Raw genomic sequence first — 18376 nt, 5'->3', positions numbered from 1 at the left:
GGAAGACAGGGTGGTGCTTAACCGACTGGAAGCATTATCTGCTGCAATCCAACCGACCACCTGGTCGCACTGGTCTAACTTTGAGAGTGGTGGGACATGAAGCTAGGTATTGTGAATGAGTGTGTTTCTTGTGCTCTGGCAGCAGGCACAGTTTCACCACGGCCTCTGTGTGCACCATCAGCAGCACCGCCACTTCCCTGTCCCTTACTGCCGCCTTGAGCATATTAAATGGTATATATGCTTGCAAGTATGTCACACGTACAGTAGCGCAGGTTTTGTAAGTGTATGCGCAAATAAAGTACACAGAATGTCATAGATAATTTTAGCCTGCGCACATGTTAAACAGGAGGTATAGCGCAAGTAATGTCGCTGTCCGCAGCGTCTATGAAAAAAGTACACTGAATGTCACAGATAATTTTAGGATGCGCAAACGATGTAGGAGGTATAGCGCAAGTAACGTTGCTGTCACCAGAGGCTAATAAAAAATTACACTGATATTTCGGATGCGCACGCGTTAAACAGGAGATGTAGCGCAGATAATGTCTCTGCCACTAGCAGCAAAAAAATTTGACTGAATGTCACTAATATTTCGGATACGCAAACGTTATATAGGAGATGTAGTGCAGGTAATGTAACTGTCCGCAGCGGACGCCGTCTACGGAAAAAGTACACTGGATGTCACGGATATTTTTAGGCTGCGCACACGTTACACAGGAGATGTAGCGCAGATAATGTCGCTTTCTGCAGAGGCCAAACAATTGCAAGCTATTTAGCGCAGGTTGCAATAAAAATATATATTGCTGCCAGATACAACTATAGTCCATAAAAGGACTTTTGGGTCTCTAACAAGTTTTTTTAATAAAATATAACTATTTCACTCCCTACACTGTCTGTCCCTTCTTCAGCACAGTTCTCCCTGACTAAGACTGAGCCGAACACGTGTCATCGGGTGCAACATGGCTACGGCATTAGGCCTCATGCACACGTTGTTTTTATCGGTCCGCAAAATGGGGTTCCGTGATCCGTTTCCGTTTTTGTTTCCGTGTGTCTTCCTTTATATTCGGAGGACCACCAGACATAAAGGAATGTAAAAAAAAGTCTAAGACAGGTTTGCCATGCAAATGATAGGAAAAAAACGGACGCGGATGACAATCTTCCATTGACTTGAATGGGTCCGTGAACCATTTTCCACGAAAATAATAGAATAGGTTATATTTTTTTTACGGACTGGAAGCACGGGTTACGGACGCCGATGGCAAACGGTGCAGTAGCCGAGTTTTCAACGGACCCATTTAAAATCAATGGGTCCGCAGAAAAACGGCGCAACGGACACGGAATAAAACAACGGTCGTATGCATGAGGCCTTACAGTGAGAGCAGTACTTACCTGAACGTTTATTGGCAGCGAAGCAGCCAACAAATGTGCGGGAGGGGGGGGGACTCGAGCACTGCGATGTGCCAAGCATCGCGATGCTCGAGTAAAATTAGTGTTCAGCAGAGCATGCTCACCCAACAATAATACGGATGCATTCCGTATCCGTTCCGTTTTTGTTTTTTTACAGCCCCATTGACTTAATTGGAACCACGGAACGTGGTTTGCGGGCAATAATAGGACATGTTCTATCTTTGAACGTAATGAAAATACAGAAACGGAATGCATACGAAGTACATTCCATTTTTTTTGCGGACCCATTGAAATAAATGGTTCTGTATACGGAACGCAAAAAACGGAAAGTACGGTAAATGGGGGAAAGAAAAGCCATATGGCTTTTTCAGTGTTTTGCGGTCTGTTTTAAACGGATCTGTTTTTCCATTTTATTGTTTCTCTAGTGTTTTTGTTTCCGTTCCGTTTTATGCAGATCGGAAACGGAAGCATGACATATGCAGTATACAGTAATTACATAGAAAAATTGGTCTGGGCATAAAATTTTCAATAGATGGTTCTGCAAAAATGGAAAGCATACGGAAGTCATACGGATGCATTCCGTATCCGTTCAGGTTTTTTTTAACAGCCCCATTGACTTGAATGGAGCCATGGAACGTGATTTGCGGGCAATAACAGGACATGTTCTATCTTTGAATGGAATAGAAATACGGAATGCATACAGAGTACATACCGGTTTTTTTGCGGACCCTTTGAAATGAATGGTTCCGTATACGGACCGTAGGCCTCTTACACACAAACTTTTTTTTTCTGTTTCGTTCCGTTTTTTGCTTTCCGTATACGGACCCATTCATTTTAATGGATCCGCAAAAAAAATGGAAGGTACTCCGTATGACTTCCGTTTATAGTTCAAAGATAGAACATGTCCTATTATTGTCTGCATAACGGACAAGGATAGTACTGTTCTATCAGGGGCCAGCTGTTCCTTTCCGCAAAAAACAGAATGCACACGGACGTCATCCGTATTTTTGGTGGACTGCAAAATATTGAAAAAGCCATATGGTCGTGTGCAAGAGGCCTTTGGGCTGGTTCACACGACCGCATTTGCGGATCCGCAATACACGGGCACCGTTCCGTTGTCATTCCGCTTCACGGATGCGAACCCATTCATTTCAAGGGGTCCACAAATCCGGAGATGCGGAACGGAAGCACGAAACGGAACACTACGAAGTGCTTTCTGGGGTTCCGTTCCGTGGCTCCGCACCGCAAAAAGATTGAACATGCTCTATCTTTTTGCGGAACGAATGGGTCCGCGATCCCCATGCGCCTGCTCTATGGAAGGTGCCCGTGCATTGCGGACCGCAATTTGCGTTCCACAGCACGGGCACAGGCTGCATGTGAACGAGCCCTTATGCTGAGGAAATGCACAGAAATTTGTGTGGAACTTACCCATGTGCAGGTAGCCCTAAGGTTGTCTTCTCAATGCTTTTATGTCCCCCTCACAGTAGAGATGCCCATTTAGTGCCCCCTCACAGTAAAAATGCCCCTTCAGTGCCCATCACACAGTAGTGAGCCCCTATTAGTGCCTCTTCAAAATAGTGATGCCCCCCTTAGAGTCTCCTACGCAGAAAAAGCACCCCCTAGTGCTGCCCCCCACACAGTAGTGAAAGTAACAAGCCGGTTCTTGCTTGGCTTGCGCTGTCCATGGCTCAGTGCAGCAGGCACGATGACATCACTGTGGCAGAGGTCACAGTGTGAATAGTGGAGCAGCGAACTGACAGCTCCCCCCTCACCATTGTATTCAATGGTATCTGCCTTCAGAGGACGCAAATGCAGCTGAAATCGGGACATGTAGCAGCCTTCCCGGGACGGTTGCTGAAATCTGGGACTGCCCTGCTGGATCCAGTACATCATGGAGATATATCACTTACAGTATAGTCTTTATCATTTATTAAAGGGGTGGTCCAGGCTACCACCTCTCTTCAGGATAGGTCATCAATATCAGATTGGTGGTGGTCCGACACCCTGCACCCCCTGCAATCAGTTCTTTCCGGCTGCCACAGTGTCCGGAGTAGAAGCAGGAGGCACCACACATTTTGAGGAATCCGTTGCTGGCATACTGCAACATACCTCATTCACGTGAATGTGAGCTGAACTGCAGTACCTAACTCGGCCACTAAAATTGTATGGCGCTGTCTGCCTCCAGCTTTGTACAGTATATAGTTTCTAATGCCACGGCTGCCTGAAACAGCTGATCGGCAGGGGGTGCAGGCTAGGTCATCAATATCTGTAGTCTGGACAACCCTTTAATGTTCGTAAAATAAACAGTTTGTCCAGAAAAAGGTAACGGGAAGAAACTGCGTCGTGTTTGGCATTTCTGGGAAAGCAAAAGACCTCACTGACTAAGTGTCAAGCCTCTTTCGATTGTGGGAATATTTCCTAATAGACATGCAAGATCGCCAGAGGGAAGAAAACCGTCTCTCCTGTGCCACCTACTGGCTTACCTCACCTATAGGTGGCACCGCAGAGACCATTTTCTTCCCTCTGGAAGAGAGCAATCATGCATGCTTCTGCCACAGATCACTATGGTAGAGACTACACACTGGCTGGATCTCTGCAAGGAAAATCTAGATCTTTTCGTGACTGGCAAAAGATATGGAATGGACATGACGACGTCTGGAAGCTTAGTCACAGCTCCTCAAAATGACATTTTGCTACATTTTTAGGACAAGTATTCTAAAAGCGACCATAAAAATGATGAACAAATCAAAATGTTAAATCTAAATCTAATGGCAAATTCTAATTTCCTAAATGTCGCACTCTTTCCCTCTGCTTCCAGTCCAGTCCAGCCATATAGATTTCCTCGGCAGGGTTGTGGGGGAAGGGAGGATGACGTATTTTACGTGGGTTTTTTAGTTCCAGTCTGCTCTCCAGCGGTGATTTCTAACCTGACAGCATCTGGAGGAAACGCTCAGTCTCCTGAAGCAGCAGCATACGTGAAGCAAGCACGCCACTCACTTCACATGTGCCGCCATGTTGTTATTACTACATAGAAGATGAGACAATGACCCCACACCGAGGATCCTACTGGGGGAGGTATCACAAGGACTTTTCTGGATAGGTCTATGAACTAGGAGGGATGACATGTTCTGCTTCACGGAGCATACAGTCATCAATCACAATCAATGGAGCTTCATGTTTTATTATGTACATACGTGGAATCCATACATATAGGGCGTTCCTGTATTTCATGGGAACCATTACCCTGAGCAGGCTGTGACAGCAGAGCCCTCTCTCTGTCGGCTTCTCATTCTGGATGATGAAATATAAAACTATATGATAAAAATATGATTTACGGATGGGAGCTGCATGATTACCACAAGAAAAAATATTTATTGGGTGTCAGGTAGCAGATGCCATCGGTTCCAACAATTAAAAAGGGTGGTTTACCTTCGGGGCATTTCGACACCACCAATGTGGCTGGACCTGGGGAGGGAAGCATACTTACCTGCTCCTCACCACTGGGTTCCTGCTCCTTTGGTCACTCTCTGCGCACCTAGGTCCTGTTAGTTGACATCCAGTTTGACGGGGCCACTTCATCCAATGACTGTCCCCCATGCATCACTTTACTGCAGCATTACTTCTTGCTTTATCCTATACTGCGACATCATGTGTGCATTATACCTGCATGCAGGGGTGCACCACGAATGAGGCGAGGTAAGGCGATTGCCTCAGGGAGCACCAGGTAGGGGCAAGAGGGGCAACAGAAGGGGATTATCTGATTCTGCAGTATAGTATTGGGAAGTACAGTGGGCACAGCTCTGTATGTAATGTTTTCCAAGTATGTCTTTAACAGGAGGGCTGGAAGGAAGGGTTAGGTTAAGAAATTGGCATTGGGGGTTAGGGCGCCGTTTCAGTTTTCGCCTCACGCAGCAAAAAGGCTAGGTACACCCCTATCTGCATGTGATTTAATCATATTAATTTTTCTGTACTGTGATGTCATGATGTACGTTTTGATCTTTTTTGTATGCTCTATTCCTTTTAGGTGACATCACGTCATTTAATGTCCCTGTTCTGTGTGACATCACTGTGTCTACAAAGTATTATTTCTCTACTGAAGACAGAAACGCTCTGCCAAAGGCAGAAAAAAGACAGGACGCTGCACCGGAGGACTTCAGGGTGAGTATGGATTTATTTAAGAACAATTAAAACATAGGCTGAAATCCTGATGAAGCTGCCGGACCACCCCCGAAACGCGTAGCTTGCCTATGTTTTAATTGTTTTTAAATAAATCCATACTCACCCTGAAGTCCTCCGCTGCAGCATGCCCGTCTTCAGTACCTTCCGGCCTCCTGCAGTGTCTGGTTCTCAGCACTGCATCCTGGTCCTTCCCTCCGGCATGGGGGAAACTTCGCTATGGTCTAGTGTTGTGCCTAGACCTGCACAACACAGTATGGTAAGGTGCATCTATTTGCAGCCATTCCATATCCCTCAAGGATATCACACCAGGAAGTTCCTACGCTATCTTCTTTTTGTTATCTTTTTACTATGACTGCACAGTGTTTATTATACCTATACTGTGACATCACTGTTTATTACACCTATACTGTGACATCACTGTTTATTACACCTATACTGTGACATCACTGTTTATTACACCTATACTGTGACATCACTGTTTATTATCCCTGTTCTGTGACATCACTGTGTTTATTACCCTGTACTGTGACATCACTGTGTTTATTATCTCTGTTCTGTGACATCACTGTGTTTATTACCCTGTACTGTGACATCACTGTGTTTATTATCTCTGTTCTGTGACATCACTGTGTTTATTTGTCACGATCAGTGTGGGGAGAAAACTCCACACTGAAAATAGGAGGGAAGGGGAACAGTAAGTGGGCCTGGAAACTAGGGAAGGAACAGGTCACCTCCTAAACAACCCTAATCCGGGCCCTAACCACCTATCAATATGAATAGACCTTGAAGGTAGGAATATTCATATGTTGTATACCTAGGCCCTTATATCCCTATAAGGCCCTGGTATGAGGTAAGGATCAGAGACAACCCATTCCTCCCCAGAGGACAGGTTAGCGGATGCAGTATAGAGGCAAGGAACCAGGATGTAAATCAAACTTCAGTGTTTTATTCACACTCAACAAAAACATAACAGTCTTGGTGCTTGTTCACACACAGCAAAATAACAGTGTTCACCTGGAATCCTAGGTGTCAATTCACACCCGGCTGAACGCTCAGCCACAGAAAAGTTCACTAGCCTCTTCCAGGCAGCCTGCATGCCTGTTTGCAGTCTTCAGCCTTTAACACAGAGGCTCCACAGCTTCACTGTCAGATGGAGGTAAAATCCACACACCTGAGACTGCTGGCTGGATTTTTATATCCCTGCTAAAACCCGGCCTGGAGTGTGGGGAACAGCCACCCACCCTGCACTTTGGCTGCTCCTAGTAAGAGCCGTCCCGGATCGGCTTTACAGCCATACTAAATAACAAATAGTGTTAGTCAGCACTAACTGCCAATTAAAATTACCGGCTCTTACGTCACCGAGACCAGGAATCTCGGTGACACATACCTTCCTTCGATGACGGACCCTTGCGCCTTCCTACATACCTCCCCTTTTGTTCAACCCTGAGGGGGTGAAAACTTGTCAGACAGTGTACGCGGGACACAACATTTCACTGTAACTTGCCTGCCCTATGTTCCACAGAAAACAAAGTTTTGTAAAGACAAGAACCACCTGGTGACCCGAGCATTCCTCTCTTTGACTTGGCTCATCCACTGGAACTTTCTCCCCAACAGATAATAGCGGAGAGACTCGAGTGCCCACTTGATAGCCAGGCACTCTCTCTCCACTATACTGTACCTAGTCTCGGCTGGGGTAAGCTTTCGGCCCAGGAAAACAACGGGATGTTCCTCCCCATTGATGTCCTGAGAGAGTACAGCTCCGAGGCCTACTTCCTTTCCCACTTTTTGATTCCTCGATGACACCTAGCTGGAGCATTAGCTGCACTTCCTCTGCGATAGCTTGTCACCGAGCCTCAGGTACCCGGTATGATTTTAACCGAACTTTTGCCTGAGGCTCAGTGACAATGTCATGTCGGATTATGGACGTGCATCCAGGGAGGTCCGAGAACACATCCGTGTTCTGACTAACAAACTCCCTGGCCTCCTGAGTCTGTTTAGAGGAGAGGCTGTCAGCAATTTTTTGTTTGGCAGCCGTCTCTCTTGCATCAGACAAAGGGGCCGGTACCTCTTCTCCTAGAAAACCCGGCCGCGGTCTGTCTTCTGTACAGGTTTCCCTATCTTTCCATGGTTTGAGTAAATTCACATGGTAAACCTTCTCTGGCTTTCGCTGACCTGGCTGGCGTACCTTGTAGTTTACATCTCCAATTTTCTCGAGTACCTCGTAAGGCCCCTGCCACCTAGCCAGGAACTTACTGTTCACAGTCGGCACCAGAACCAAAACCCGATCACCCGGGTTAAAGATCCGGACCCGAGCCTGCTGATTATAGACCCGACTCTGGGCTTGCTGAGCTGCCTCCATATGCTCCCTAACAAGAGGCAACACTGTCTCTATCCAATCTTGCATCTGGGTAATATACTCAATGACACTTTTATGGGGAGTGGGTTGTTGTTCCCACGCCTGTTTGGCCTCATCCAAGATACCGCGAGGATGTCTGCCATATAGCAGTTCGAAGGGCGAGAACCCAGTAGAGGCCTGGGGTACCTCTCGCACTGCGAACATGAGATAGGGCAGAAAGAGGTCCCAGTCCTTCCTATCTTTAGACACTACCTTTTTCAACATATTTTCGAATGTTTGGTTAAACCGTTTTACCAGACCGTCCGTTTGCGGATGGTAAATGGATGTCCATAGTTGTTTTATGTGCAGCAACTTACAGAGTTCCCTCATCACCTTGGACATAAAAGGGGTCCCTTGGTCGGTCAGAACTTCTTTAGGTAGTCCTGCTTGGGAAAACATCTCCATTAACTCCTTAGCTATGAGTTTAGCCGAGGTATGTTGCAGTGGCACCGCCTCCGGGTACCAAGTGGCGTAGTCTAGAATGACTAAGATGTGTTGGTGCCCTCTGGCGGACTTTGGTACTGGGCCTATGAGGTCCATAGCTATTCGTTCAAACGGTACTTCGATAATCAGGATAGGTACTAGGGGACTACGGAAATGTGGCTGGGGGCTAGTTATCTGGCAGGTCGGGCAAGACTTACAAAACTCTTACACTTCTTTGAATATGCTGGGCCAGTATAACCGCTGTAGAATACTATCCTGAGTTTTCTGCAGCCCCTGGTGACCCCCGAGTACGTGTTGGTGGGATAGATCTAACACAAGCTTGCGATAAGCCTTGGAGACCACCAACTGTTCAATAGGCTCACCCTGTAGTTGGTTTACCCGATACAACATATCCTGATGAACCAAAAAATTGGGAAACACTGACTCTGCCCCAGGTTGTTGAGTATCACCATTTACTATAAACACATTTTCCCAGGCGCGGGATAGGGTTGGGTCCCGACGTTGTGCGGTACCAAAGATATCCCCGGAGACATTGAGGTCTACCAATTCATGACCCGGCGGCAAGTCCTCCACGTCTCCCACCATCACACTTAGCGGGGTTGTCTCCCCCTCTTCCACCAAAGTGGCGGTCACCCCTACCGCTGGTCCTTCGGTCTCAGGTTCCCAGGGTTCTGGTCTCCCCCCTGAGCCGGGCCACTCTGCTAGGGTTACCCCTGTCTCATGGGTATCAGTCACTCTCATAGCAGGCCACAGTGCTGGGAAGCCCGGGAAGTCTCTCCCTATTATAAGTTCGTAGCCCCTATGGTTAGAGACACCAGGGTGGTGGGGTAGTCTTTTAAGTCTCCATGGATGCACATGACCCCGACTTTCCAGCCAGTATACTCCACTGACCATACCAGGGGAGCGCTTACATATAGCGACTGACGGTAGCCATAGTTAGTATCCATGGGTTCCACCTGATGGGGACAGTCAGCTCTTACATGGCCCGGCTCCTGTCACCGCCAGCAGACTATTGGAGCCAGGTCTATAGAGGGTACACCCCGGGTGAGTTTGGTTGGTACAAGTCGCTGGGAGATTTACGGGGTTTGACTGCCCCCTCCCAAAAGAACCCCCTGTAATAGTCTTAGTAGCGTCGTAGCGCATCACCAGGTCCACTATTTCTAGGGCGTTGCCAGGAGACACCTGGCAGATCCAGTGCTGGAGAGGGGGTGGCAGAGCCCTCCAGAACATATCAGCCAATAGTCTATCCACCAGCATAGCCGGGGGACTTAGCACATCAGGCTGTAGCCACTTTTGCAAGAGGTGGAGTAAGTCATAATACTAGGTCCTCGCAGGCTCAGCCGGCTTAAACCCCCACTGATGTACCCGCTGGGCCCGGACCAACACATTCATCCCCAGTCTTGCCAAAATCTCACCCTTTACTTTTTGCCGCTTGATCGTCCGGCAAGTAAAAATACACCCGCTGAGAATTGGATGAAAGGAATGGAGCAACGACCTCAGCCCACTGGTCACGGGGTAGCTTTTCCCTGATGGCCACTTTCTCGTACATCGCCAGGTAGGTTTCAATGTCGTCTGATGCTCGGGGTTGCTCATGCTGTCTGCAAAGCCATCACGTGTTGTAGCAGCAACTGGTTAGTCTCCTGCTGCTGCTTATTAGCCTCATGTTGCTGCAGGTTTGTCTCTCACTGCTGCAGATTAGCCTCCATGAGGGCCTTCACAACAGCCTCCATTTTGTCGTGTGGCACTGGTTGTAATACAGCTGGTTTAATGTACGACATACAACCGTGCCTCACTGCTCTTGCCCGCATTCTCCACAAATTGTGGGGTTTTGCTCTGGTACATAGGGTAAGCGGGCGCAGTACAGAGGAAAAATACAAGTTCTTAACTCAAAAAGTCTGTGTTTATTCACACTTGAGGCAATTGCACAAAACAGCACGTAACTTTGCAGTCTTGGTGTTAATTCACTCACAATGGAAAGTTCATATAACACAAGTCACCTTGCTGGCAGTTCTGCTTTCAGTAGTCCACAGCAGGCTTTAGGGGGCCTGTTTTCCCCAATGTGCGGCTTTCAGCCCGCCAGCACAAAGCCTCAGATCCCAAAAACCGAGACATCTCTGCTGAGCCCAGCTGCCTATTTAAGGAGAGCCAGGTGCTGCCAAAACCTGGAACGGCACTTAAACTCCGGTCCGGTATTTGACCTCACCTGGCTGGAAATCAGCCCAGCCGCACATGCTGGGAGGAAAATACCTGCCTTGCCAGACAGAACCCCTCACTGTGTCACACCCTGTACTGTGAAATCACTTTGTTTATTATCCCTGTACTGTGACATCACTGTGTTTATTATCCCTGTACTATGACATCACAGTGTTTATTATACCTGTACTGTCATCACTTTGTTTATTATCCCTGTACTGTGACATCACTGTGTTCATTATCTCTGTTCTGTGACATCACTGTTTATTATCCCTGTACTGTGACATCACTGTGTTTAGTATCCATGTAATATGACATCACAGTGTTTGTTATCCCTGTATTGCGACATCACTGTTTTTATTATCTCTGTACTATGACATCACAATTTCCTTGCACATTAGTAACACCAAATACTGTATAACCATGAGCTTTTCATTTTCTGAGCTCACTGCTAAAAGTGGTCACGGTAGAGAAGGGACCCTTTCCAAGTTTAGTTGTGGGTCCCCATGGTTACTGCTTACACGCCTGTCTGGTAACCCCACCTATCAGACATATCGCATAATACAAGTAGATGCTGGACCCGGAGCTGAGCCACGACGCAGGAGAGGTAGGGAAGTTTGTTTATTTTATTCTGATCTGAGGTCTGATGGGGGTTAATAATAAAGGGCTGATAGTGGTTAATAATAAAGGGCTGATCTGAGGTTGGATAGGGGTTAATAATAAAGGGGTGATCTGAGGTCTGATGGGGTTCTGACATGGAGGGCTGATATGGGGGTCTGATATGATGTCCTGATATGGGGGGCTGGTAACCCCACCTATCAGACATATCGCATAATACAAGTAGATTTCTCTGAGATCCTGGGGGAGGCATTTTTTTGAAGTATACATCCAGGTTGCATTTCTTTTCCATCTGACTTTTCTGGTATGATCATTTCTGAGCAATAATTGCCCATTTGCCATAAAAGCATGGTTTATCGTTGTCATCCGTAGTTTCCTACAGAACTCTAAACTCTTTGCAACTCCATTTCTTGGGTATTGGACATCGCAACGAGTTTGGCCCCTGGAGATCACATGGTGCTTTAGAAAAAAAAAATTAAATGGCCCATGAGAAACTGCCATAAAAATACAGTATTTTTTGCTTTATAAGACGCACTTCTCCCCCAAAAAAGTGGGTGAGAAATGGCCGTGCGTCTTATAAAGCGAATACTAGTGAGCGCTTCCATAATGGTAGTGCTCACTAGTATACATTAGGTGCCGGGAGTGGGGAAGAAGCTCTTCCGGCACTCACCCTCCTCAGTCTTTTTTGCTGATGCTGCACTGTCCTGACCCCGTACAGCGTCAGGATGTAGTGCACGCGAGAAGACGGGGGAGCGAGATGCTGGACCCGGAGCTGAGCCACGACGCAGGAGAGGTAGGGAAGTTTGTTTATTTTATTCTGATCTGAGGTCTGATGGGGGTTAATAATAAAGGGCTGATAGTGGTTAATAATAAAGGGCTGATCTGAGGTTGGATAGGGGTTAATAATAAAGGGGTGATCTGAGGTCTGATGGGGTTCTGACATGGAGGGCTGATATGGGGGTCTGATATGATGTCCTGATATGGGGGGCTGATCTGAGGATCTGATATGAGGTTTGATGAAAAATATTTTTTTCTTATTTTCCGCCTCTAAAATCTGGGGTGCGACTTATCATCGGGTGCGTCTTATAAAGCGAAAAATACGGTACCTACACTTTGAGGGAAAGAGAGAATTCTTGTTTCTGGGAGGAAAGAAATTGTAGAAATAGTTCTGGAGAGGAACATCATTACTGAGTGAATAAACAGACATAATCACCGTTCACAAAATGGCCTTTGACTCATCAATTGCAGCGTAATCAGCAAATTACAGGTTCAAAAATAGAAAGCTGTACAAGAGAAAACTGCTACCCTTTATATTTCACTGTTGCAAAGGGCATCACAAGTAAATATATATGTATGTGGATCCATAGCAATGCGCGCCCCCCCCCCCCCCCCAACTGTAACATGCGTACTATCAGTAGTTAGTGAGTTTAGGACATAAAAAGTTTAAGATTATGTTGGTCTCAATTTTGTCCTCTATATCTTATTCTGCATTTCTTAAAGGCTCTTGACACCCTTGGGGACTCTTTTTATATTTTTTTCTACAAAGACCAATGGAAAAACACATTGATAAAAAATAAAATCAGTTTTTCCTCTACAGCTTTCACTTTCAGTTCATCTACAGGCTCTTAAATTCTGTCTCACACTGAATCTGTCCCTGAACTCATGACAGCTCATAAACACTTATTTAAGCAACAATCCTATCAGTTTGCTTAGAATTTGCTTTAAATGCATGTTTATGAGCATCATATCTGTCCAATGTGGATATTCCCTAAGGGCCCCTACACACATCATTTTGGTCTAGTGTTTTTCTAATCTTTAAAACATGCCAATGAAACAAATTGCAATTTCTTTCCATACCGCATGCTGTTGTAGTGGCATTTATTTATTTTTTTAAGAAATGTATGAATGGCTTTTTTTTTTTTGTTCAGGCATTTTCCCCCTATAAAGAAAGGGGATGAAAAAATGCTTGAAAAATATGCTAGAGCGACAAAAAACACACTAGCTAGAAAAGAAAACGCCACAAAATTTAGGGCACCTACATTTTTTGCTGCTGTTTTTTTGTGTGGCTTTTTAGCAGCGTTTTCTTTTTTAAAGATGTAAAAATGTCTGGAAAAAAATACACCACAGCTCCTGCATGTTTTTTTTTAAACGCAGAGAGCCAAAAATGCCACCTAATAATGAAAACACGTGTCCTGTGTTTCATATTTTTCATAGACCTTCAGCTGGTGTTTTTACCACCACAAAAAAAACGATATGAGAAGGCACCCTATCAAGTGTTTCTTTAGGGTGGCTGCACACGGTGTGTATCATGCGTGGTATTTTTGTGTGGGAAATCTGCAGTGTTAGGCCTCATGCACACGGTTTCCGTTGTTCGGTGATCCATGTCCGTTTTTTCTTCCGTGGATCTTCCTTGATTTTTGGAGGATCCACGGACATGAAAAATGAAAAAAAAAAATCTAAGTCAAGTTTGCCTTTCAAATGATAGGAAAAAACGGACGCGGATAACAATCTTGTGTGCATCCATGATTTTTCACGGACCCATTGACTTGAATGGGTCCGTGAACCGCTGTCCGTGAAAAAAAAATAGGACAGGTCCTATTTTTTTCACGAACTGGAAACACGGATCACGGACGCGGATGCCAAACGGTGTATTTTCCGATTTTTCCACGGACCCTTTAAAAGTCAATGGGTCCGCGGAAAAAAACGGAACAACGGCCGCGGATGCACACGACGGTCGTATGCATGAGGCCTTATGCAGTACCAGCTAAGTAGATGATATTTGCAAACTTCCATCTACATAGTGCGGAAATTGACCCGCAGTGTGGACTTTGAAATCTGCGGCATGTCAGTTGTTTGGTCGGATTTCATACTTTGCAATGCAAAAGAGGAGATTTGAGGCAAATTCGCATCCAAATTTTGGTGCACAGAAAATCCATATACCCTAACAAAGCAGTCACCTAAACATCTGTATAAAACCAGAGGACACAAGGGCTTCAAAGAAGCCTATAGATGCCATGTTCTGGCTATCTGCAGCTCGGAGGTCATCAATGGTCAATGAACTGGAGAGCTGAACAAATCCTGAAATACACATGTTGCAGTTTTGGCTGGACATCTCAGGGTTACAATATCAGATGTCCTAACAGTATATGGTCTGACAATGCAGTGACAAACACAAATATCATCTTACCAGGAGAAGAAAGGATCAGAAAGCAGGTAGAAAATTACCTAGAAAACCCGTGTATGACTTGTGTTCTCTTGTTGCTTACCGGGAAAAGTGCAGCACTGCGGTGGTTCATGCTGAACAGGATCTACTCACATCCTTTTCACTGACTCAGGTTACAGGGAATATGGAGATCTCACCTATGTGCACACCGACCACACCCTTTATTGACACAGAAAGGTTGAATGGGGAATTTACAAAAATTATTCTCTGTATGAAGCGCTGTGAGAAGTATAAGGCCCTGAGAATTCCGCGCGGGTGCAATGCCTGAGGTGCCTGAGGTAAACGCATTGCACCCACACTGAATCCGGACCCATTCGCTTCAATGGGGCTGTTCAGATGAGCGGGGATTTTCACGCATCACGTGAAAATCGCAGTATGTTCTATATTCAGCGTTTTTCACGCAACGCAGGCCCCATAGAAATGAATAGGGATGCGTGAAAATCGCTTAGCATCCGCAAGCAAGATTTTCACGCATGGTTGCTAGGAGATGATGTTAGTAAATTGATAAAAGTCAATTTACTGTATTATTTTCCCTTATAACATGGTTATAAAGGAAAATAATAGCATTCTTAATACAGAATGCTTGCTAAAATGTGGCTTAAGGGGTTAAAAATAATAATAATTAACTCACCTCATCCTGTTGTTCGCGCAGCCAGTATGTTTTCTTTCTTCATCTTTCAGGACCTGCAAAAGGACCTTTGATGATGTAATCACGCTCACCATGTGATTGCTATTATTTTCCTTTATAACCATGTAATAAGGGAAAATAATAAAATCTACACAACACCTAACCCAAACCCGAAGTTCAGTAAAAAAAAGTCTAGATTCGGATCTGGACACCACATGGATTAAAGGGAGACAGTCAGCAGGTTCTTTGTATATTAAACCAAGAATAGTGCCTGGTAGGGATGCAGAGACTATTAAAACAGTATATTTATTATGGTAATCCATTGGCAGAAAAAGCACTTTGTTCCAGCATGCTAATGAGCAGTTTGGTGCACTGAAGGCGGGCACTCCCCCTTCTGTGCACCCTGTGGACAGGAAGCCTTTCTTAGCGATTGACAGGACCAGGCATCTAAATCCTGCTTTCGCCTGGCGCTGTAATCTCGTGTCTGTGTCATGTGCCACAAGTGCGCTGTATTCTCAGTGAAGCATCTGGTTCTTGCTCAGGCCAGAAGAACTATACTGCTCATGTGCCAACATTGTGTTGTGAGAGAACGATTACGTGACCAGGGATGCCGTTTTCTGCTGCAGATTTTGTAGTGAATTTTATCCATGTGAACATAACCTAATTGTGACATCTGCAATGTGCCCCATGGGAAGCCGGTGTATAGGTTGGGAGTGCTAGTGGCCCTAATGTATTGTAGTAGTTGTTTTGTCACAGTGTCCTGCCTCTGGTCATCGCTCCCTGGGGTCCGATGCAGTGAATATATTGATGAAGATGAAAGAGGCCAGACTTCGAAATGTTATAAAGTTCTTCTACCAAGGCAACTTGAACTTGAAGGTGCAAACGGTTACAGCAAACTTTACTGCAAATTCTCTTTCTGGCACCAGTGGAGGAAGGTAAGGTGGCAGACTAACTTGACGCTGCTTTCTGTTCTTAGCTGACACTGCCCTACAAATGGCTTGATGATAAGAGTGTCCTTGGCACATTTTCCCTCTATTGAAATACAGTGGCTGAATATTGTGAGGAGTGGGTGCTCTACGAGCTGCTCCTCACCACCCAATTCTCCTCTCAACTGACTAACACTCTCAACCCACATCCTTGGCAGGAAGTCAGCCTAGCCCACTTCTACCAAAGCAGGGGAGGAATGGAATTGTAAGTTCCATTCCTATGCAGGGCACTGCCAGCCACTGTCATACATCAAGATTAAATCCGAATTATGTGAAATACAATAAATCAGTTCAACAATAGTAATGCCTCTACGCTGGGGTATTACACATCCTACATGCTGAGCTGGCGTATACCAATAGACAAGTGGTCCTGCCTTCATATATAAAAAATAACAGGGTTGGGAGGGTGGGAATTATGTCAGCGAGTCAGACTAGGACCACACATGACAGCCAACAGGTGGTAGAGACATGGCAGTGGCGGTGCTGTAAACCACGTGGTTATGCAAGCTGTAGCCATTGTCTTATGGGTTGTTAAAAATTGACTGGCAATCAGTTGCTTAGTGTGAGGCTGGGTTTTACATTCAAGTTTTCTGATGCAGTTTTTGAAACCAAAACCAGGAATGCAGGCATGGGATTCATCCAGTTCCCTCAGTTTCTCCGGATTAGGTTGTTAAAATTACAGCTAAAATCCAACCACGGTCACCTGACCAAAAACTCCCTTTAGGGTTCCTATATATATGTTAAAACTTTAACCTTTATTATTTACTTTTAAAACGAAAATACTTAGAGAAACCAATACTACAAGGTAATTTAAAAATATCAGGTTGCTCTGCACTCTACTCAAGAGGTGGCCAACCTCATGGATACCCTATGGCCATGTATTACCGCAGGTTAGCAGGTGTGTTTTCTATTGTAAATAGATACGATGTATTCCTATATCCCGATGTGACAGACATCCATCATTCATTCAAACATCTCACACACTGGGAGATCAGGCAGTCAGCCTCCGAACAGTTACACAATATGTATTGAGCTGGACAAAAATTGTGACCCTACTGGTTGTGGATCTTGCCCTATACTGCAACCTGTCTAAATATTGGAGATTGTCACTACCCCACCCGACATGTTTTGCCGCGATGCGGCTTCGTCAGGGGATTTGGGGCAATAGCGTGACACAATCTGTTTCGCCTGCCTAAATAAACTATCTATCCCCTCCCAAACTATGGGTTCCACCAATCGAGTTGTATTGCTGCGATTGACATGTGTATTAGCCCGTCCTGTAGGCTTCACCAGGATTGACAGGTGGGCAGGGGGAGTGATATCAGCCGGGTGCTGCTCCTCTCCACCAATGAATTGAATCGCACACCCCCTTACATAGTATCGCATCATCAGGCTTGCTTGCCTCCTATCACGAGTTGTATTGCTGCGATTGACATGTGTATTAGCCCATCCTGTGGGTTTCACCAGGATTAACTTGTTTGGTTGGATAATTGATTGTTGCTTTGTATATTCAGATTCAATAATATTGCTATTGTGCCCTCTTTTCCTATATTTAGTGATTATCTTATCTTCATATAGATACCTGTTTGTACCCGTGTATTACGCGGGCCGTGACAAGGGTTCTTATGCACTGATGTTGCTATGTCTGGGGCGAGGGCGCGGTCACATGAGTAGGATCAGGTGACCTCTTATGTGCGTACTCTCGCAAAATCTGTGCGTCATTTGAGTAACATTCGTGACGTCACAAATGGCGTACTCTTGCGAGACTACGCCCAGGATAAGGTGAACTAATTAACCTACATCTATTGGTCCCTGCACAGCTGTCTTCCCTGGTTTTAATTAATGTTTGAGGTATATATGATGGTGGGGTGATGTGGTAGACAGGCCCCTTGAGAAAGCTGTAGGGAAACGTGCGTTGGGGTGTGCTCCCTGCTGTCCAGATGTCCGATCCCTTTACTGGCTGTTCACCAAGGTATTTTTTCAATATAATACTTTATCCTTTGTTTGTTTATTGACTTAGATATCCACAGTTGGGGCCTAAGTATGAGCTCTATAGTGGCATTCAATAAATAGGATACTTAGGTCGATTTTTGAATTACCTTGGGATATTACAGCTACTAGTGCCTCTTCACTGACCATTGAAGTGAGCATTCTGTAGGTTGTGGGGATCTGTTTCTCTTAGGTACAGCAGGTGAGCTGTTTGTCGCAGCGCTTACTTGCATTGCTGCTATATTTTATGAATTTATGTATTAATTGTTTGTAATTAATTATTGTCTAATAAAGCTATTATTTGCAATGTGTGTCCC

The 18376-nt window shown here is 45.4% G+C and overlaps 1 protein-coding gene across 1 annotated transcript in view; it reads right to left on the bottom strand.

The window, feature by feature from the left end:
• ACLY (ATP citrate lyase) overlaps positions 1-14479 on the bottom strand; it is a 96151-nt gene extending 81672 nt beyond the window's left edge. Inside the window, exon 1 of the mRNA XM_044296984.1 lies at positions 14459-14479. The gene's annotated coding sequence lies outside the window, so the exon portion shown is untranslated. The remainder of the gene's footprint in view (positions 1-14458) is intronic.
• Between the last annotated feature and the right edge of the window lie 3897 nt (positions 14480-18376).

The sequence above is a fragment of the Bufo gargarizans genome, chromosome 6 (assembly GCF_014858855.1).
Source record: "Bufo gargarizans isolate SCDJY-AF-19 chromosome 6, ASM1485885v1, whole genome shotgun sequence".
NCBI lineage: Eukaryota > Metazoa > Chordata > Amphibia > Anura > Bufonidae > Bufo > Bufo gargarizans.
This window is presented reverse-complemented; position numbering and strand designations above follow the sequence as displayed.